Here is a 21,131-nt window from a genome sequence, read left to right on the forward strand (position 1 = left end):
GGACAGCCAGGCCTCCTTTAGCCCCAGCTGCCTCAACTAGAGCCCCAGGAAAACAGCTGGAACCATCCGTCTCCTTGGCAGATCTTGCCTAGCTGTCCTTGCCGTCATCTCCTCCCCCCAGCTCTCTGCAGGTATTAGCTGGGATCCTGGAGTGCCCCTCGTGGCTGTGGGGCCTTTGGGTCTGGCTGGGAACTCCCAGCCCCAGGCAGGGCCCAGTCTCCTGCTCTCAGGTTCCCTGAAGGGAAGGTCAAGACGTCCCCCTCAATGAAGGCCAGTGTTTTTCCAAGCGTGACTCCTGGGCCTGAAGACCCACTGAGCTGCAGGCTGTGGGGACAGGGTCCAGGGAACGGAACTGTTAGCTAGCTTCTAGTCTGCACAGCGGACTTCCTTGGAGGCTGGGGAAACCCTGGTTAGGCCCAGAGTTTCCTGAGGATCAGCCACGGACCCGGGCGGGCTGGGGGTGGGGAGGCTTTCGCAGGTGCACCTGGGCCCTGACTTCCCTGCCCTGGATGCATGCAGGCCCATGGCTGTCTCCCCACCTGGGCCCTCTCCCTTCCCCGCCTGGCCTTCCACACCCAGCTTGCCTGGCTTCCTCAGCCCACTGTCTTTATGTCTGTCTTCACGTCGGTTCCAGGGCTGCCCCAGCCTAGCTTGTTTATCCTTCAGGGGGTCCGAGTGGGTGTTTCAGCTCCAATTATGTTCTGACCACAGTCACCACAGATACCAAAACAAATGTCCTGGGCGTCAGAGGTGCGGGAGGCTCAGACAGGCTGGTGCCAGGGGGGCTGATAAAGGGGGATCCGCTTGGGCCTGGAGGTGATGAGAGCTCCTGGTGATGGGGCCCTGGGGAGCAGGGGCTCGTGGGTAATTGGCCTCCTCGGCTGGGCTCCGGCCACAGAGAGGGCAGTACCGGTCTCAGTGCAATACCCCCCCCCCCCTCCAACCCATCTCGGCTTCCCTTCCGTCTTATTTGGCAGAGGCCTGGGGGTGCCTTGGAAAAGTCTTGCCGCTCCCCAGCTACTGGCTAAATCTGGCCTTACCTCCAGAAGATGGAGATCTTGACCCTTCAGTTCAGGCCGGCCCGGGGTGACCTTTTTATCCCCTCCCAGCCCTGGCGGTCACTGTCTGGGGGAGGAAGTAAAAGTCAAGGATTCCAGCCCCAGCTTTTTTGAATTCTCCCTGTGGCTCGGATTGGGGTCCTGTGTCTCAATTTCCCACCTCAAGGTCAATTAGCAGAAAATGCTTCCCAGTCTGACTCTCCGTGAAGGAGAAAACTCCTGACCCTCTAAGCCTCCCCGGGGTGCCTGGAGAATGCAGCGAAGCTTCTCGGGGAGCAATGGTAAGCAGGAGGTGGTGCTGGCTCGAGGCACTGATAGCAGAGATAAAGAGGAGGATACCCACTGCTGATGGGTAGACCCTGGTTTCTATCTAGAGCTTCAGAGGGATGGGATACCAGGCACTGAAGCCTAGGGAAGGGCCCCCAGCTCCCTTCTGCCTCTCTGATAGGGCAGGAAGTGCCCTATGAACCGGGGGACACAGCTGGGTCCATGCTCGACACCCTCTCCGGCTGTACCTGCTCCCGCCCGGAAGGAGCCCCCTCACGGCCCTCTCTAGCTTCTGCCCCACGACCTGTTTTACCCCTACCCTTGCCCTTCTGCTCTGCCCTGGAAAGGCCACCTCAGCCCATCTGCCCGTTGGCTGATCTCCTCAACGGGCCACCCGCGGGGGCGTTTGTAATAATGATGATATTTGATGACGATAATAGCAAGGATAGTGAAAAACAGCTTCAATGGATGGAATGCTTTCCATGTGTTGTGCCAGACGCCCTTGCAATTTGCTTTTCCTATCAGTGCTGCAAGAAGGCAGAACTCACAGCCCTGCTTTACGGACCAGGAAGCTGAGACTTAGAGACGTGGAAGTGAATTGTTGGAAGCCACGCCACTAGGAAGTGGTAAGAACAGGATTCAAACCCCAATTCGGTCTGACTTCTGAGCCCCAGGATTTCGCTCCAGGCTCAGAACGGCCTGAGGGGGCTCTGGTTGATGGTGGATTTCTATCCTGATCTCCATTCTGGCTTCTCGGTCGTTCAAGAATGAACTGTGTTTGTGCCCAAACACAGTCAGCCCCTTGACCCAGGGCTGGAGGCACGATTCGTAAGGCGGAGGGATGAGAGGTGGGCTGTTGGGGCCAGACATCTGCTTCCCTGCCACTCCTCTGAGGCCCAAACCTACCCCTCAATACACACTTTGAATGAGGTCCAGGTGAAGATTAGAGAGTCGGCCTCTGGGAAAGAGGGAGAGCCGCCAGGGGCTCATCAGAGCGGGTATGGATGCATTTGTGTCCGTGTCCGTGAGTGTGCATGCTGGAGGACTGACGGTGTGCATGTGTGTGACTGTGTGTAGGCGTGTGTCTGCGTACATGTGTGGGTGCTTCTGAGTGTAAATGATTGTGCTTGGGTGTGACAGCGCAAACGTGAGTGGGGAAGGCAGTCACTGCCTGTGTATCTCAGAGGGAAAATCCCAGAAGACCCAGAGCCCAAGCTCTGCCATTGATCAGCTCTGTGGCTATGGACACGTGACTTCTCTGAGTCTGTTTCTGTACCTGCACGTGGGGAGAAAACCTTCTTCCGGAGTAATCCTGAGGCTCCAGTGCCGTTTGTGATCCTCGGAAGCCAGCGCGCTCTCTCCACCCTCCGCCTCTCTCCCTGCTCTCACCCCAGTCGGTTCCAAGCTGCAGTGGGATGTTATCCCACGGCCACAGCCCATACAGGGAGGCTCTGGGTCCCAGCCAGGCTGCACCCCAGAAAACAACCCCCAATCGGTTATATAGATTTAAAGCTCCCTCATGTGATTCGCATGTGCAGCCAAGATTGAGAACCACCGATAATGATTCCTAAACTTCCCTGACGAAGAGAGTCACTTGAGAGGCTTGTTAAATACACAGCTTCCCAGGCCTCTCCCATGGAACTTCTGATTTGGCTGGGCTAGGGTGGGACCCAGGGATTTGCATTTTTAATAAACATCCCAGGAGATTCTAATTATCAGAGAATTTGGGACACACGAGCCTAGAGCTGTCTTCTCAGACTTTGATGTGCGTGAGAATCACCTAGGGAGCTGGTTCCAACGCAGATTCTGGTTCAGTGGTCCTGAGGTGAGAGCCCGCGGTCCCATCCAGCCAGAGCATAAATTATGAGATGGTGAATGATAAGCGATGACACCACAGAGGAGAGCAGGGACCTCACCAACCCTGATAAGGACCTTGAACTTGAACTTGGCCTCCAGGGCAATGAGGAATCACTGAAGGGTATTGTTGTTTTTGATTTTATCAGAGGCGTAGTTTGTTCAGATAGATAATTTAGGAGGATTATTCTTGTGGCCACGAGCGGTGGATGGGAGGGTGGGACAGCAGCGAGGAGGCCATTGCCTCTGTCCAGGCGGAAGGTGGTGGCCTGGGCAGGGAAAGCAGGGAGAAGGAAGGGAGACGTTAGAAATCCTAGGGAGGGTTTCATGATCAGGTGGATGTGGAGGGAGGGGGAGGGGGAGGAAGCTCGAGAGCGGCCCCTGGACGGGCAGTTGGCGAACGAGAGCGCCCCACACCTCAGCTGGGCTAGGCCGCTTCCTTCCACACTGGCTGCCCCCACAGTCTGGTAACTGTTTGGCCTTAGGCTCCTGTGGGACAAGAGTTGGGGAGAGGCAACAGGAAGCAGCCTGGAAAATGTTATGGAACTGTCTCAGAGAGCCCCTCTCCTTGACCTTGGATGACTCTGGATGTCCCCTATCAGCCGTTGCCAAGAAGACTTGGAGACTGCTTTGGGTATTCAGCCTTCTGAGTCCCTCGGCCCTCTACTTTATCCCTCTCTGGCTCCTTCTAGACCCAAAAGCCCCGAGGAAGGGAAATCCAGACCCACCCTGGCTTGTGGATCCTATCTGGCTGACTCTCACTGTGGATCCTAAGTACCCCTAAAACCTGTCCCCGGCCATCCTCCTGGCATCTTTGCTTGGCATACTGGCCCCGTCTTGCCCTTGACCACAGCCCTCCCCCTCGCCCTCCCCCGACAATGAGTTCTGACTGCCTCTCAGACCATCCACTCTAAAGACACGGGGCTTGTTTTCCTGTTTGGGGGTTTATTTCTCCCTGTTGGCAGCTGGAGACCGGCTCATCCTCTCCCGGCCTCAGGTGCTCCTCCGGAGTTCCCAGGCTGCCGTCACACTTTTCTCTGACGTAGCTCCTTCTGTAGTGCAAGTGTGCACTAAACCCGAGATTAAGTCGTGCTTACCTGGGCGGAAGGGCCATCCCACCATAAATGTGTGCCATCAGCGCCTTCAGCGTATTAGTGAGAGCTAAGAAAATGCTGGGGCCCAAACCAAGGCCTTTCTGTGTATTATCTCAGTGTATGTTCGCCACATCCTCAAGCGAGATTCTCATATTATTGCTATTTTATGGATGAAGAAACAGAGGCAAAAATGTTGAGGCATGTGCTCAAGCTCGCTAAGCTAGAGAGCCCTGGTGCATCTGGGGCTATCCACCTTTCAGAGCCATGACGAGAACAAATGAGGACATGTGCAAGGCAAGATCCTATCAACTGCAGAAGGCTGCTGGGAGTGACTGTTAGCACCAATCATCACTCAATATTTGTTTTGAATCGCTGGGACAAAAGGCAGTGCCTGTGGCGACATCCAGGAGCCCCCGGGCCTGGATCTGTCTCGGAGACAACAAATGACGAGTCAAACAGGTGTACGGTCAAATTGCCACCCTCTGCCTTCCATTAACCTTTTGTGATCTTTCTGCAGCTCTGGCTAGGGCCCCGGCCATCTCTCTCACCTCTGTAAAATGAGGGGTTCTAGCCAGTCAGTCTGGACAGCTCCCCAATGTTAACATCCCAGGAGTGGAATGGAAGGTGAATCCTTGTGACATCTGCCAAGGCATCATGGCTTCCAGAGAGGATCTCCACTCTTCATTCAATGGATAATAACTCTTGGTGCCTCCTCGCGTGTGTATGTCGGGTCTCACTGCTGCCCCCGTCATTCAGGAAGTCATTCAAAATGCCTTCAGTTAACTTTTTATTTTAAATTTCAAAAGTAAGCCATGGACGCATTCTTTTGTCCATTCATTATTTATTTTTTTTATTAAATAAGCTCTATACCCAATGTGGGGCTCAAACTCAAGACCCCGAGATCAAGAGTTGCACGCTCTAGTGACTGAGCCAGCCAGGCGGCCTGGATACATTCCTGTTGTAAGAAATAACTATGAAGCACCCTTTCAGATTCCAGAACCCTCCCCAGAGATCACTACTGTGGTCAGTTTACTAGGTATCCTTCTAGACAATTTCCTATGAGTTTACATGTATATGTAAATATTTTACATGAAAAAACATACAGATTTTTGGGGTGTGTTTTTAGCTTTGTGTACACATTATTTTTCTGCAATTTGATTTTCTAGTTAAAAATATGGCTTGGGAGGGGGGGGGCGCCCAGGTGGCTCAGTCAGTTAAACGTCCAACTTCGGCTCAGGTCATGATCTCACCGTTCGTGGGTTCAAACCCATGTCAGACTCTGTGCTGACAGCTCAGAGCCTGGAGCCTGTGTCTCCCTTTCTCTCTGCCCCTCCCTTGGTCACGCTTGTCTCTCTCTCTCTGTCTCTGTCTGTCTGTCTCTCTCTCTCTCTCACACACACACACACACACACACGCGCGCGCGCACACACACACATAAATAAACACTAAAAATAAGCTAGGTTTCTATTTTTAAAAAAATATGGTTCGGAAAAAAATATGGCACAGAGATGTCCTGACTCAATACCTATAGATCTGCCTCATTAGTTTTAACTGCGACATACTAAGCATTCCATAGCACAGGTTGCCATTGTTATTTAGTTTAGCCATTGCCCCACCAGTGGACCGGGAGGTTAGTTCCAGCTTTTCATTGTTATTAAAAATGCTCAGTGAACTCCCTGGTATGTGGTTCTGTGGACAGACATGAGTATTTCGTTAGGATAATGGATATCTAGAAATAGAGCTGCTAAGACAAAGATGGGCCTTGTTAATTTTAATAGAAACTGCCAAAGTACCTTCCCAAAAGACTGGACTGGAGCAATTTATGGTGCTTCCAGTTGCTGATGAGACAACCCACTTTACATACACTCTCTCCAGTATTGGATAATAGCAGTCTTCTGAGTTTTGCTAATCTAATGGATCAAGCAGAAATAAATCTTATCTTTGTTCTAATTTACATTTTCCTAATTATGATTGCATCGCTCTAATGTCGAACATATTTTATTAAGTTTATTGGATATTGTGTATTTCTTGTATAAACTGCCTGTTCATATACTTTGCCCATTTTTCAAGTAGGTTCTTAAAATCTTTTTCCTATTGGTGTATTAGTATTCGTTATGCTGCATATTAGTATTTGTTATGCTTTGGTTGCTTTTCTCTCTATGTCATTTTCAATATTTTATCAGAAAGCAGTTTTAAATTTAGATGAATATTTTTCAATGCTTTTCTTGATGGCTGTTATAGTTTGTGTCTTATTTTAAATTTTCTTTAATGTTTATTTATTTTTGAGAGAGACAGAGAGAGACAGAGGGCGAGCAAGGGAGGCTGCAGAGAGAGACGGAGACACAGAACTTGAAGCAGGCTCCAGGCTCTCAGCTGTCAGCACAGAGCCCGACATGGGGCTTGAACCCATGAACCGCGAGATCATGACCTGAGCCAAAGTCTGACGCTTAACTGACTGAGCCACCGAGGCGCCCCTGTGTCTTATTTTAAACAGCCTTCTCTAATGTGAAATTATTTCATTTTAGCTCATATTGTCTTCTAACATTTTAAGAATCAGATTTTTATTTCCTCTGGAATCTAGTTTGTAAATGGTGCAAGATAGAAATAATCCTCTTGTAAAGTCAAGTTTAGAGAATTCCCCGGCCAGGTATCCAGACTATGAATCTGATTTGCTATTATCAATGCATGCAGCTAGTGTTTTCACAATTTGAAAGTGAGAGATTTTGTAAGCAATGGCAACGGTCTGGTGTGGTGAAGGAAGGGTGTGGGGGAAATGGATGTGACACGAGGGTCACATCCTCCTAGGGCTTAGCTGACTGAGGTACAGACTTTGGCCTTGGTTCCCCCTTTCCCACCCCTCAGTATGAAAATGGCCCCAGGCAAAGGAATGGCAGGTGATCCCCCCGGGGTCCTGAGAAGTCCACCTTTGTGTACCTGTGTCAAACCACATGATGGTCTGTTTCATTAGCATGGACCCCCACTGAAATGTCTGCCCCCAGGGGGCAGGGACCTGTCCTCTTCACTTTGATCTCCCTCACACCTAACACAGAGCCAGCATCCTGGGGTGAATGCGCATATACACCCTCATGCACACATGCACCTGCCCTTTTGTGTGCTCAGTTTGTGCCCGAGGGGTGTGTCCCTGGGTGAGCACGTGGCTCCTGCGTGCATGGATAGGCGTGCACGATAGGCATGGGCGGGTCCGTGAACATACTGTGCCTGGGGCACAGGAACATAGGCGCGCTTTCCTCCACCGTCCCCTATCCCGTTTCTCCCCCTCCCCTTCTCGGGTACTGGAGCGTTTTCTCCAAGCAGGTGGGAGTATTTATTGACGGGGCCCAAGTGAGGCCCCCGGCAAACGTTACAGTTCCCCCTGGGAAAGCAAGCTTCATCCTTTCCCCTTCTTTCTCTCCCTCTTCTTTGCTTTCTTCTCCCCGCTCTTTCCTATTTCACATCTCTCCCCTGCCCCCCTCCGGGAGGAAGCTCATCTGAGCTCAGCCTTTGCTGACACGGCCATTTGGGCCCATTAGCTGCCTCCTAATGAGTGAGTGCCTTCTTGGCCCCTTCCCCCACCCCAGCTGGGAGGGAGGGATCAATTAGCTGCTACACACACACACACACACACGTACACACGCGAACACATGCTCGCCTACACATGTACTCATGCTCCGGTGTACATATATGCACATCGCATGCACACTTATAAACACACCGATGGCACACACACGTACATTCTTTCCTCATGACCAATAATATCCTTTTAGGGGTCCCCACCTTGCACAGTGCTCCCCAGCTCCCTAGACAGAGATCCTCCTCAATTCGACGAGCAGAACTCCCCCTGCCAACCCCACTCACGCCAGCTCATTCCCGGATTTCCACGATTCCAAACTCGGTCCAGCTCTCACATTTCACAGATGGGCAAACTGAGGCTGAGTGGGGAAGTGACTTGTCCCAGGCACTTAAGTCAGTTAGAAGGCAAGCTGGGAACAGACCCATGTCCTCAGACCCCCAGTCCAGCACTGTCACTATCAACAGATAGAAGCGGGCTGTCCCACAAATGTCCACCTGGTACACATCAGAGCTGTGGGACTTCACGAGTAATAAGTCCACGTTAAGGCACGTGGACATGATTCCTGGGGGTAACAGGGACCTGGGGACCTCTGCCGTGTGCCGAGGGAGAGGGTTGAGCCCTCGGGCAGGCTTACCTGGTCCCTTGGAGTCAGTCTGGCCCAGAAATTGCAGAGAGATGGGTCCACCTTCAGCCTCTCCTCGGGCTTTCACAAGCCTCGTCGAGACTGCTCTCCCTTCCGAGTACTGGCCTCAGGGATCCCTGATATAAGCTCCGTCTTGGACAGATAGGAAGGAGCACCTCACTGAGGATCCTGTCCCAAAGAGCGTCCCACGAGGACTGGGAAGGGGTAGGTGCCAGCCTGGCCCATTGTCTACACTCCGTGTGAGGATAGGGAGTGTGAGAACTGGGACGCAGGCCTGAGGCATGCAGGCCCAGGCAGGGACAGCCCAGGCGGCCAGGGTCAGATGCCCCCTGCACCCAGTCCCTTGGGAGAGTCTCCTCCGAGGCCTCAGCGACTATGGCTGGACCTTGGCAACTCACATCTCCTAAGGCCCCAACCTGAAGTCTCTGTACAAAAGAGGACTTGAGGACGGGTCTGGGAGTCGTTCTGAAAGCTTACCCAGGGGGCAGGGCCTTCCAGAGCCTCTCCTCACAGCCAGGAGCAACAGTACTGTCTTTGCTCCTGCTCGGCCTCTTCCCTCTGGAGGGCTGGAGTTCTCATCTAAATGTCCCTCTCCTCCCTGGGAGCCCCGGACCACTTTCCTCCCCGATCCTGTGTCCCTGTCTGGGAGGTCCTGCAGGCACTGAGGCCTGTAGTTCTCTGTAACCCTCAAGGCCTCAGCGAAACCCAATACGGACCCCAGAGGGCATCCTGGGATGGGCCCTTCCGCGGATGTGGACCCCACGGTCATCTCAGTCAAGTTCCTGGGCCTGCTCCTTGCCCTTCCCATCAGCAAGTTCTCTCCTAGATTGAGTCGTCAGAGGGGGCCACCCTGCCCTAAAAGCACAGAGCAGCAGAGTCCCGGCCTGCCCATGGGAATGAGGGGGCTCTCACCTCAGCTGGCCCATCGCGGTGCCAGCGTGAGATGGAGGAGGCAAGGAACCCTGGGGCAGAGGGTGTAGAAGACACAGGTTCCAGGGCGTCTGGGTGCCTCAGTCGGATAAACATCTGACTTTGGCTCAGGTCATGATAGTGTCATTCATGAGATCAAGCCCCACGTTGGGCTGTCTGCTGTCAGCCCAGAGCCTACTTTGGATCCTCTGGCCCCCTCTTTCTCTGCCTTTCGCCTGCATGCACACTCTCTCTTTCTCAAAAATAAATAAACATTAAAAAAAAAAAAAGGAAAGGAAGAAGGAGGAGGAGGAGAAGGAGAAGAAGAAGAAGAAAGAAGAAAGAAGGAGGAGGAGGAGAAAAGAAGATGACGATGACGACACCAGACCAGGAACCAGGAACCAGTGACGACACCAGACCTGGATCAGGTTCCAGACCAGGAAAACTTGGATGGGCAGCAAACTTCTCCACTCAACACCTGAGTGACTTCGGAGAGCCACCTGCTTTCGAGTTCCATCTGTAAAAGGAGGAGAATCAGGGCTTCTTCGCAAGTGAGACGTTGCAAGGATTTGAAGCCAAATAGAATCTCCAATACTGTTTACTTACATGTGCACTGACCATTTCCAGAGGGGTTACAAAGAAACTGTCAGCAGCAGTTACCTCTGGAAACAGAAATATCGGGAGGAAAAGGGGGGGGGGGGATCTTCTACTTTTCGCGTTATTCCCGTTGCCCTGTTTTAATTTTCCTACTGAGCCTATTTTACTTTGGTTTAAAAAAAAAGAGGGGCGCCTGGGTGGCGCAGTCGGTTAAGCGTCCGACTTCGGCTCAGGTCACGATCTCGCGGTCCGTGAGTTCGAGCCCCGCGTCAGGCTCTGGGCTGATGGTTCGGAGCCTGGAGCCTGCTTCTGACTCTGTGTCTCCCTCTCTCTCTGCCCCTCCCCCGTTCATGCTCTGTCTCTCTCTGTCCCAAAAATAAATAAACGTTAAAAAAAATTAAAAAAAAAAGAAAGAAAGAAAGAAAGAGAGGATAAACCGCTTCCAGCCAAATAACCGAGCCAGTTAGTGGTAAGTTGAGTCAGTAAGTGGCAGCCTTAATTGACGTCTGTTAACGGTTAAGAGGGCAACAATCCCTCTTTCAGTGGGCATTGTATCTAGGTGTAAAAGCGATTTGTAAATAAATTGCTGTATAGATGTTAGGTGTGATTAGCGTCTGGGTAATGATATGTTTCTATGCACAATTATGTATGTGAGACGGCCTAAGTATGAGGGGGTGTGTATATACTTAAGGGTAATTATGCAAATGTTATAAGGGGATGGTTAACAGCACAGGCTTAGCAGCCCTGTTGCCTGAGTTTGAATCTTAAATCCTCTGTTTACTGGAGATACGATCTTGACCAAGTTATGCGACCTCTCCATGCCTCAGTCTTCCTATCTTTAAAAGGGGGATAAGGAATGTAGCTGCTCTATAGGATTGCTACGAAGGTTAAAATGAGCTGAGTTCTATAAAACTCTTTGAACAGCCCCTGGCACATAGTAAGTGTTCAACAAATTGTTCTTTAAAAGAAGAGCCTCTTAAAAGAAGAGCCACCGTCTCAGCCTGTCTTCCATCAAGGAAGGGGGGACGGCTGGGTAGGTCTCCCCTTCCGGTCTGTTTGTACACACCTACTGCAGGGATCTAGGGTGCTTGCTGATCCTGAGATCCAGAGCCCAGGCCTGTCCTCAAGGGGGCCCTGGAGAGGGATGGGATGACTCACATCTAGCTCTCATGCTTTCTGTGCTTCTAGGACATTCCAGGCCAATGCCCCATTTGCCCCCCTGGGTCATTCAGATTGGATGTTAGCTGAGCCAGCAGGGAGGACCGAGCCCTTGAGGGTGGGTGGTGAAGAGCGGGAAAATTCTGGCCGGCAGGAAAGAGGGACCAGGGACCATGGGGGAGGGGGCGCAGCGAGCTCAGGTCAGGAGAAGGATTGAGGCAATTTCTGGCAGCCTAATTTCCCCAACCCCTCCCGAAGGGGTCAGCCTACCCTCCCACCTACCCCATTGCTGCTACTCTTGCTGGCTCTCCTGATGATGGTGGGATGCCTGTTGCCCACCGCCCCCCCCACCCCCCCGCCCAGGGGGCACCAGAGGCACCTCTGGGAGACGCTGGCCTGCCAGGCGGGTTGAGCAGGTTTGGGAGAGGGTGGGAGGAGCTCTGACTTGGGGGAGGGCCCTGGGCCAGGGAAGGAGCTGACAGGGCCAGGTTTCTCAGGGTGCCATGCCAGGCGCCAGCTTGGGAGGGAGTGAATAAACCCAACCTGGAGAAAGATGAGAGAGTTGAGCCAGGCTCCCCCTCTTCTCTGGAGCCATAACCCCCTTCCCAGTGTAGACCCTATGTCCCGGCTCTGATTTCTATCAGAAGTTCTGAACCCCAAATTGAGACATGTGGCAGGGACGTGTTTGTGAGAATCACGGGGCAAAGTGATTTGGAATGCGATTATCCTGCCTCCTGCATGGAACAGGAGCACACTCCCTATGAAATCTTACAGGACCCCATCTGGTGACACAGGCACAAGCATACCCACAGTCACACGCCTCACCTGCGGGCATGTGCACACAGTCCTGTACACAAAGAGACACTCAGGCACAGATAATCACAGGGACGGTGCTGGAAACCAGAGTGCTTTCTCTCCCTTTACAGATTAACGAGCCAGATTCTGGGAGCTTAAATAGTGCAGCCAAGGCTCACCTTTGGGGTCTTCAGAGAGAGACCTTCAAGGTTTTTCCTTCATAAAAGGCCGTCCTTAACTAATGCCTTGCGGTCACCCACTCCCTCCCATGTGTCGTTTGTCCTGCAGGAGCGTGGCTGACCTTCCACACTGGTGTGCACGCTGGAGGCCTGTCCAGACCCAGAACGTCAGCTTGGGGGCTCCCGGAGGGTGAAGCCAAATCTTCCGTCATCTTCGCTCTGCCTTCAGGGACACTGCCTTCCAAGGGAGTCACTGAGTTCGGGGAGAGACCAAGAGGTGAGATGGGAGTGAAAAGGAGGGCTGTGGGGAGAAGCCCAGAGGTGAGCTGGGATCCGAGCAGGCATCTCGGTAACCCAGAGACATAGGCCTCTTACACAAACAGACAGTGTGTGTGCCAGGCCAGTGGGGGGGGGGGGGGTGAGGGGGGAAAGCAGGCCGAGGGGCCAGTTGGAGAAGGTGAGCAACGCAGGCATGTGGGAGGGACGCCGGGGGGGTGTGCAGGGGACGGTCTTCAGGTTAGATATTCTTGGACCAATGTTTCACTGAATTATAACATATTCAGCCAGTAAAATTATATATGTACTTTATGATTTCTCATTATATATGAGTATAGGGGTCAGTGAATTTCCACAAAGCGGACACATACATGTATACATGTAAACAGCATCCCGATCAAAAAGTAGAATATTATTGGGGCACCTGGGTGGCTCAGTCGGTTAAGCATCCCACTCTTGGTTTCGGCTCAGGTCATGATCTCGTGGTTTCGTGAGCTCGAGCCCATCGTCGGACTCTGGGCTGATAGTGTGGAGCCGGCTTGGGATTCTCTCTCTCTCTCCCTCTCTCTGCCTCTCCCCCACTCACGCTATCTCTGTCTCTCTCAAAAATGAATTTAAAGGGGCGCCTGGGTGGCTCAGTCGGTTAAGCGTCCGACTTCGGCTCAGGTCGTGATCTCGCGGTCCGTGAGTTCGAGCCCCGCGTCGGGCTCAGTGCTGACCGCTCAGAGCCTGGAGCCTGTTTCGGATTCTGTGTCTCCCTCTCTCTCTGCCCCTCCCCCGTTCATGCTCTGTCTCTCTCTGTCTCAAAAATAAATAAACGTTAAAAAATATTTTTTTAAAAATGAATTTAAAAAAAGTACAATATCATTAGTACCCAGGAATGCCCTCAGGCCCCCTTTCCAGGCACAATACTCTGTTCCGGCTTCTTACCCCAAACATGGATTTTCCTGTTTTTACACTTTATATGAATGGAATCACAGAGTATGTTACCTTCTTTGTCTGTCTTCTGTTGCCCAGCATTATAGTTCTGAGATCTATCCATGTTGTGCAGACACATCCTTAAACGATATTTGCACGTGGAGATGCACACACACTTGTAAGAGCTGGCACACGGGCCGGCTTATGTGAATAAGGTTCTGCTACAAGCATGCACACGCACAGCACGGACATGCCCGGGCTCTCACGCACATATGCGCATTCCCGTTAGGCTCACCTACGTGACTGTCACACACACACACACACACACACACACACACACGTGTACACAAATACACCCAGAACCTCACGCGTCCACACACTCGTGCAAGTTCTCACACACAAACACACACTCACGCCACGCACTCTCAGACCCGCGCACCGTACCCATTTCGCACACTCATGCCCACTCTCACACGCGGGCCAGCCCCCCAGCCTCTCCGGCACAGGCTCTAAACAGACAGAGGAATGTGATCACGCCGACAGCTGAAAACTGTCGTAAGAGCAAAGCTGTACTTTGCTGAGAAATCCGAGCCCTTATTGGAGGGATACAAGTGTCTGTGTGTCTGGAGGCTGGGGGGAGAAGGGAGGTGGCTGACGGTCTCCCAAGGCGCCTGTGGCCATCGGGCTGTTTCCATTATAACAAAATGATGAAAGCACCCGAGCAGTGAGAGCTTGACTGGGAGTAAATAAAGCTGCCACCTTTGACCCCTGGAGGCCAGGGCTCATCCCAGGACGAATGATCATGGGGGGGGGGGGGGGGTGGTGCTCAGGCCCAGCCCAAGTCCTCCAGCACCCAAGGCTCAAAGCCAGACTCCAGAGGGGGAGGGAGAGGGGACATGAGAAACTGTGCGATGCCGGGGGATGTTTAAAGGGGTGTAGAGAGAGGAACCGGGGATCTGGAAGGAGGTGGGGTGGGGGACACTGGGGAGGGTGGGATGGGGAAGAAGGCTCTGACTTCGGGTTCTCCCTCCCAGGCCTCTTCCGCTCCTGGACTCTGAAACAAGCACAGGTCCCCTTTCTCATGTTTAAGGCTTTGCCCTGCTTGTTTTTCTAATCACCAGGAACTACAGGCAAACAGGGATGAGCAGAAACAAAAAACAAACAAAACAAACAAACACAGACAAACTACAGAGTCACTGGAATCCCAGAAAGGTTGAGAAGTGGTTGGTTCTGGCTTTGACAGAAGTAAGGGACTTGCTGGGCCTGCCCCCCAGGCCCCCCAACCCCTTTCCCAAGGGGCCTGCCTAGCTCTCACATAGCAGGCACGGTGCCTGGCTTAGAACAAAGGTCAGCGAAGTGGGCTACATGGATAGATAAGTGAATACACGCATGGCTAGGTGAAGGCAGGAAGGTTTCTTGGTAGTCAACCTCCCGACTCTGTGTGGGTTCAAAACTCTTCGAGCACATACGTGGGGCTGGTCTCACTGGGGAGTCAGGAAGGATCCTCAGCCCTTTCCAGGCCTCCTCCTTGTTTACTCTTTGCAGTTGACCCTTTGGGCAACCCCCCTTCCCTAGGGCTGACACTCACTTCATTCTGTAGCCACCTTGGCTACTAAAGGTTCACCTGGTCTAGTCCCTAGAAGAAGAAAGTGTTTTTCAATCTGGCTCTCAAAGATCCCTGCCCTCATGTCTCTCTATCCTGTACAGACCCAGTAGTCACTTCCTTTGCTCCTCCTAGGGGCCACTAAGTGGCCACTAAGTCGATTCTGGGAAGTCTCACCTTGGCTAATTACAACAAAAGTGACGATAACATGAAAACAGAGCAATAAACATTGCTTCTTGGCCTTTTGGCTAAGATCAAGTGTAGTCAAACAGGGCAATGAACAAAATTTTCACCACAAGATGAGGACACTCCCAGGTTTGTGTGTGAGGGACGTATAGGGAAAGATGACAGAAAATAGACCCACTCCACCTCCCAGCCCTATCACCCCATCTGGGCCTGACTTAGCAAGACAAATACACAGAGAGAGTTCAAGAAAAGCACCCCCATTTTCCTGCAAGCCTGGAAACTTCTGGCGGGAGCTCCAGTCTTCAGTTGGAGGGAGTGATCTGTGGAGGAAGCTGAGCAAAAGGAGGTCAGAGCCGGCATGGGGGCCAGTCCTCGGCTGGGGGAGTTCCCTCCGGTCAGTGAGACATCGCCTGCAGCCAAGCGCTCAGAACCTGGCCCTTCTTTATCCCCTAAGCACAAAGCCCATTTTCCCCAAATCCATGACAGAGACTTGACTTGGTCTTAGTCCCTGGGGGCAGGACAGGGCTAAACTCCCCGGCTGGGGTAGGGAGGGCACGCAGGCTGGAAGAATCTGAGGCAGCTGAGCCCTGTGTGTCAGCACTGGATTCTTGGTCTGCACAGAGGGCCCCCTCTTGGCTAAGACTCTCTTGCTTCGTCAGCTGAGATGAAGGAGAAAGCCAGGTGCCCTAGGCTTCACAACCAACCAGAGACCCGGAAGACATAAGCATCAGAGAAATTAAACAGTTTTCTGCCTCCTCCCTTTAGAGTTCCCCCAAACCCAACCCAAAGAATGACCAACTGTTACTGAGATGTTACTCTAGGCCAGACACTGTTCTCTGGGTTTCCGTAAGTTGACTGATTAAATCAGGGCAATAATTCTCTATATAAGTACTACTCTTATTCCACCTTCCAGATAAGAAAACTGAGATCTAGAGAGGTTAAGCTACTGGTCCAAGATCGCCCAGTTTTTAAGTGGAGAACTGAAATTGGAACCCAGGCAGTCTGGCCTCTAGGGAGTTGGTAGGAGGTGTCTCAGTCTGGTTTGGAGGCAGGGAAGTTCAGCAGGGCCAGGTTCAGGAGTCAGATCAGAAGGTATTCATGGGGCACCCGGGGGGCTGGCTCAGTGGGTTGAGCGTCTGACTTCGACTCAGGTCATGATCTCCCGGTTCACGGGTTCGAGCCCCGCATCAGGCTCTGTGCCGACAGCTCAGAGTCTGGAGGCTGCTTCAGAGTCTGTGTCTCCCTCTTCTCTCTGCCCCTCCCCCGCTCACGCTCTGTCTCTGTCTCTCAAAAATAAACACTAAAAAATAACAAAAAAAAAAGAAACATTTGATATGTCCACCTATTTACTCTTTCATGTGAATGTCGGAATCTTTTTTTCTTTTAATATAAGAAAATGTCTGCTTTGATTTTTGATTAGTAGGACATTGAGCCTGTACATTTTCTTAGGGAGTTCTGACATTTTTACAGTTTGGCATCTTCCCCTAGGAATACGGCACGTCCCACTCCTTACCTGCGCCCTCGTTAGCAGTTTAATGGCTGTGTGCTATTCCTTTGTGAAGCAGCTTTCTAGCTGGCTTAACCATTACCCTCGTGTTGGGTGTTTGGGCTGCTTCCAAGGTTGAGCTGTTATGAATGGTGCTCCTATGAACATCTTTGTACAAATTGCTTTTTTTATTTCCCTGGGATATGGTCCCAAAAGTGGGATTATCTGATCAAAGGATATGAACAGTATCATGGTTTTTACATCACTCGAGGAGGACGGGATTAATTTACAGCACCACCAGCAACATATAAAGAAATGTCTACTCTTCCCTTAACAAACCCTCAAGCACCTTGAAAACTTAAAAGGGTAACCTGTTCCTAAAGTAAACAAACCACAGCCACGGGAGGACAAAAACAGGAGTTCGAAAGCACAGGGTTCTGAAGATCACTGATCATGCAGCCAAAGAGGCAGGCTGCCTCTGGTGTGTGGCCTGCCCCACCGAGTCCCCGGGACCAGGTTCCCCGTCAGCACGTGAGCCTGGTTTGTTTCTATTGACTGAGCATACATTCGTAGGGCATTTATTCTGTGTCAGGTACCATTCTAAGCACTTTACAAGTAATAACTCATTTACTTCTCAGATCAAGTTCACAAGATAGGTGTTATTGTTATTGTTGTTATTATTTTAAACGTTTATTTATTTGTTTTGAGAGAGAGCAGGCACACACGCATATGTGAACAGAGGGAGGGTCAGGGAGGGAGGGAGGGAGAGAATCCCAAGCAAGGCTTCTCACTGTCAGTGCAGAGCCCCATGTGGGGCTCGATCTCACAAAACTGAGATGTGACCCGAACAGAAATCGAGAGTCAGACGCTTAACCACCTGAGCCACCCAGGCACCCTGCTAGATCCTGTTATTATTATGATGCTCGTTTTATAAAGAAATCAAGCCATAAAGAAATTGGCTGTAGGTCTTATAGCTAGAAGAACTTGAACTCGGGCCGTCTGGCATTGGATTATTAACCACTGTGCTCTGCTCACTTGACCAGGTACAGGCACTTCAACTTGAAGCCACCCTTCTTTTTCTGGGTCCTGCCTTGGCCCCAGCAGCCCAATCCCCTTCAGGAAAGGAAGGCCCTAAACCTTCTGGTCCTGCGTTTCAGTCTTTCTTACATTGGCCTTCTAACTACTTTCTTCTCACATACAGCCCCCATCCGTTGGATCCTGCCCTGTGCCAGCCATTGGGCTGAGCACTTTTAGGTATTTTCATCTCCTTTATTCTTCACCACAATCAAACAAAGTAGGTGGCGTATCTTCACTTTATGGAGGAGTAAACCGAAGATCAGAGAGGCTAAACATGTTGCCCCAAACCACACGGCTAGTGGAGCACGGGGACAATTTGAATCCTGTTCCAACATCAGTGTCTTTGGTCTTTCCATTATACTTCCCTCCTCCCCAGCCTCCTGAAGCCCCCACCTTTTACCCTAGTCCATTTTTCTTTGCCACGAGTGGCCTTCTTCACGTACGCTGAGGTGGAAACAAACCCTTTTGGTACAGCTCCACTACTTTTCCTGGCCACGGTGAGGCCTGGCTTCACCAGGGCCTAAGTAGTCACCCCCAAGATAAGTGCTAGCTTTACCTTGTGCTTCTTGGAACTCAGGGCCACTCCCTGAGAGAGGCCCAGATAGCTCCTTCCTTTCCTGTTTCAAAGTCCACGCCCTGTGGAGCCCGCCCACCGGGTTCCTTCCGACTTCCTGTCTCAGGATCCGCACCTGATTTACAGAGTGCACATGATGGACAGGTTCGGATTCCAATGAGTAGACCACATCCCTCTGTTCAGATGTGTGCTCCTCCTACTTTTTCAGGTCCTCCGGAATGACTCATAGCTCAGGTACCTTGTGGGGAGTGGTTTTTACCAATACCGCCATACAATTCTACAAGCCCCAGATACCCTTGAGCATATATTATCCTAGATATACCGAGTTCCCACCCAGGATAAAAGAAGGCACTTCCTGGGTGCCTGGGTGGCTCAGTTGGTTAAGCATCCACCTTCGGCTCAGGTCATGATCTCATGGTTTGTGAGTCCAAGCCCCTTATCGGGTGAGCTTGAGTCCCACTTTGGGCTCTGCACTGACAGTTGGGAGCCTGCGTGGGATTCTTTCTCTCTCCCTCTCTCGCTGCCCCTCGCTCACTCGAGCTCTCTCTCTCTCTCTCTCTCTCTCTCTCTCTCTCAAAAATAAACTTAACAAAATAAAGAATGAAATAGATATCAAATCTTCCAGAGTTTGATCCCCGGCAAACTCTGGAAGATTCAATGGCAGCACCAACTTCAGAAACTGTGCTTGGCATGTTGATTGGTTGAGTATTTGTGTTTGCATGAACATGCTAACCTATGTGGCTGTATACTTCTCTGCATGGGAGACAGTGGGAGACGGCATTTCAGTGGGGACAGCGCAGGTGCATGTCTGTCTGCACAGGTGGATCCGGGACTTCATGGGAGAGGGGGGTTAATGTTACGCTCAGGACTTTGTTCGTGTGTTTTTGAGAGTAAAGGTCTGCACGCACCTCTCAGTTTGCATGTGCGTTTGTGTGCATACAACCTACGAGTTGGGTAAAGGGGCTGGTTAGGAAGTTTCCCAGACCAAGAGCACTAAGAAAACACTCAGCAGGGAGACTGGACAGGACAGGTAAGAGAGAAAGGGAAAACAGAAAAAAAGAGTCAAGCCTAATGCTTCGTAAATAAGCAAAGGGATGTTGCGGTAAGTCCGAAATGCCCCAGACAGATTCAGACAGGTTTGCAGCACTCAGCAAAGTCATTTGTAGCCCAGGGCAGGAATGGCAGGTTAGAGTTAGTGGTAAGTATGCGCTAGCCCCAGTTCTCAGGGGTGAGGGACTGGAAAGTATGGTAAGGCACTGCACCGCTCCCATCCTCCAGGCCCTGGGCCCCAGCCTTTCCCCAAAGGTTGGCCTCTCTAGGTAAAGATGGTTTGTCCTTGGTAGAGAGGTGGAGGCAGAGGAGCGAGGCTCCAGGAGGCCTCTTTAGGCCGTGCCGGTACCCTTCATCCCTCTCCCTGCTCCAAAGGCAAAGGAACCTTCTTCCTCCCGAAGCTGCTGAAAGGTTTCGCTGACTTCAGAGAGACAGAGGAGGAGGGAGGAAGGAGGGGGAGGCCTCTGAGGTGGGGAAGGTTTTGCTGAACCTGCAGGCTACCCAGCCCCTCCCTGGTTCCTCATTACTGAGGCCCTTGGGCATGAAATATCTTTTTATTTGAAGGCCAAAAAGAACCCAGGGCTGCATTAATGACCAGCCAGCACCAGGGCCTGAGGCAGGGGACTGGCTCCCTTGACCTTGAAATCCTGCCTACATTTTCCTGCTGCACTGATGTTCTATTTTTCCAGAACTTGTCTCTACTGCTTTAGCCCTATCCTCTCAACGGGACCTTAAAGAGGCCCCAAGAGGAGGAAAACTGAGGAGGCAAGGAGAAGGGTTTCTCCTAGTCCCAGGCGCTCATCGGCTGGTTCGGGTAGCTGAGCAGGGCCGACAGCATTGAGTTTCAACAGCTCCCAGACAAGTAGGGCTGAGAAACATTTTACACAAATTTTAATACAGTAAGAAAGATGGTAAAGCAGAGCTACAGCCAATGAGATAGGAAGATTCCGACAATGGCTTGCTGAAGTAGAAGGCAGAGCCCATTGGGCCCGTTTTATAAACAAAAAAAGTAAGGGCCAGAGAAGTTAGTCGATCTGTTCTGCTACACATTTATTTTTGATTTTGATTTTATTTTTTTTTTTTAGAAAGAGAGAGAGAGAGAACATGTGCATGTGTATGATTTGGATTTTATTTTTTTTTAGAAAGAGAGAGAGAGAGAACATGTGCATGTGTAAGCAAGGGAGGGGCAGACGGAGAGGGAGAGAGAGAATCTTAAGCAGGCAGCACGCCCAGCACAGAACCCAACATACAGTGGGAGTAGGGTGTGTGTGTGTGTGTGTGTGTGTGTGTGTGTGGTTGGGATAGGAGAGAAATGGATGTTGCCAGGGCATTGCACTGAGGAGATGGCGGTCAGTGGAAAGGTGTGAGAGAATTTGTCTCAACTGATACAAAATGGTGAATGGTAGCCGGGGATTGGGGGAGGGTACTACCAATGAAGCCGCAAGTCGAAGGCCTTGAATGGTGGGCTAAAGGGCTTGGATTTTCCTATAGGCTATGGCGAGTGGTTTCTAAGCCAGAGAAGAATGTGCCTTGCATGTCCCTTGTGAGGGTGTGAGGGGGTGGGGGGGATTGGGCCTCTCCAGCAGGGTGAATTCCAAAGAGAGGGGTAAGGTGCCAGCCAGGAAAAAGAAGGGAAGTGGAGGAAGCTGGGGTGGCAGTAAGACTCTGGGGCGTGAGGGTGGAGGGTAAGTAAGGTTGCCTCCAAAGGAGTGTGGAAGGAACTCCAAGCCAAGAGGCCCAGAGAGGAGGGTGGGAGCCACGGGAGCCCCCACCGCCCCCAGCATGGAGTGGCCATGCTGTGACCATGCCGAGCTAGTGCACAGCCCTGGGCAGCCC

At 51.6% G+C, this 21,131-nt stretch overlaps 2 long non-coding RNA genes across 4 annotated transcripts in view; one reads left to right on the plus strand and one right to left on the minus strand.

The window, feature by feature from the left end:
• LOC125147987 (uncharacterized) overlaps window positions 1–21,131 on the plus strand; it is a 27,013-nt gene continuing 5,882 nt past the window's right edge. Inside the window, exons 1-3 of the long non-coding RNA XR_007145375.1 lie at window positions 1–131; window positions 1,851–1,951; window positions 12,235–12,402. This is a non-coding gene — a long non-coding RNA (uncharacterized LOC125147987). The remainder of the gene's footprint in view (window positions 132–1,850; window positions 1,952–12,234; window positions 12,403–21,131) is intronic.
• Window positions 9,695–21,131, minus strand: part of LOC125147986 (uncharacterized) — a 20,160-nt gene continuing 8,723 nt past the window's right edge. For 2 of the 3 annotated variants that reach the window (XR_007145374.1, XR_007145372.1), the window contains exon 3: window positions 11,537–12,378. This is a non-coding gene — a long non-coding RNA (uncharacterized LOC125147986). Of the gene's footprint in view, window positions 9,914–11,536; window positions 12,379–21,131 lie in introns of those variants that run through there. The other variant, XR_007145373.1, reaches the window with a different exon arrangement.

Source organism: Prionailurus viverrinus, chromosome D2 (genome assembly GCF_022837055.1).
Source record: "Prionailurus viverrinus isolate Anna chromosome D2, UM_Priviv_1.0, whole genome shotgun sequence".
Lineage (NCBI taxonomy): Eukaryota > Metazoa > Chordata > Mammalia > Carnivora > Felidae > Prionailurus > Prionailurus viverrinus.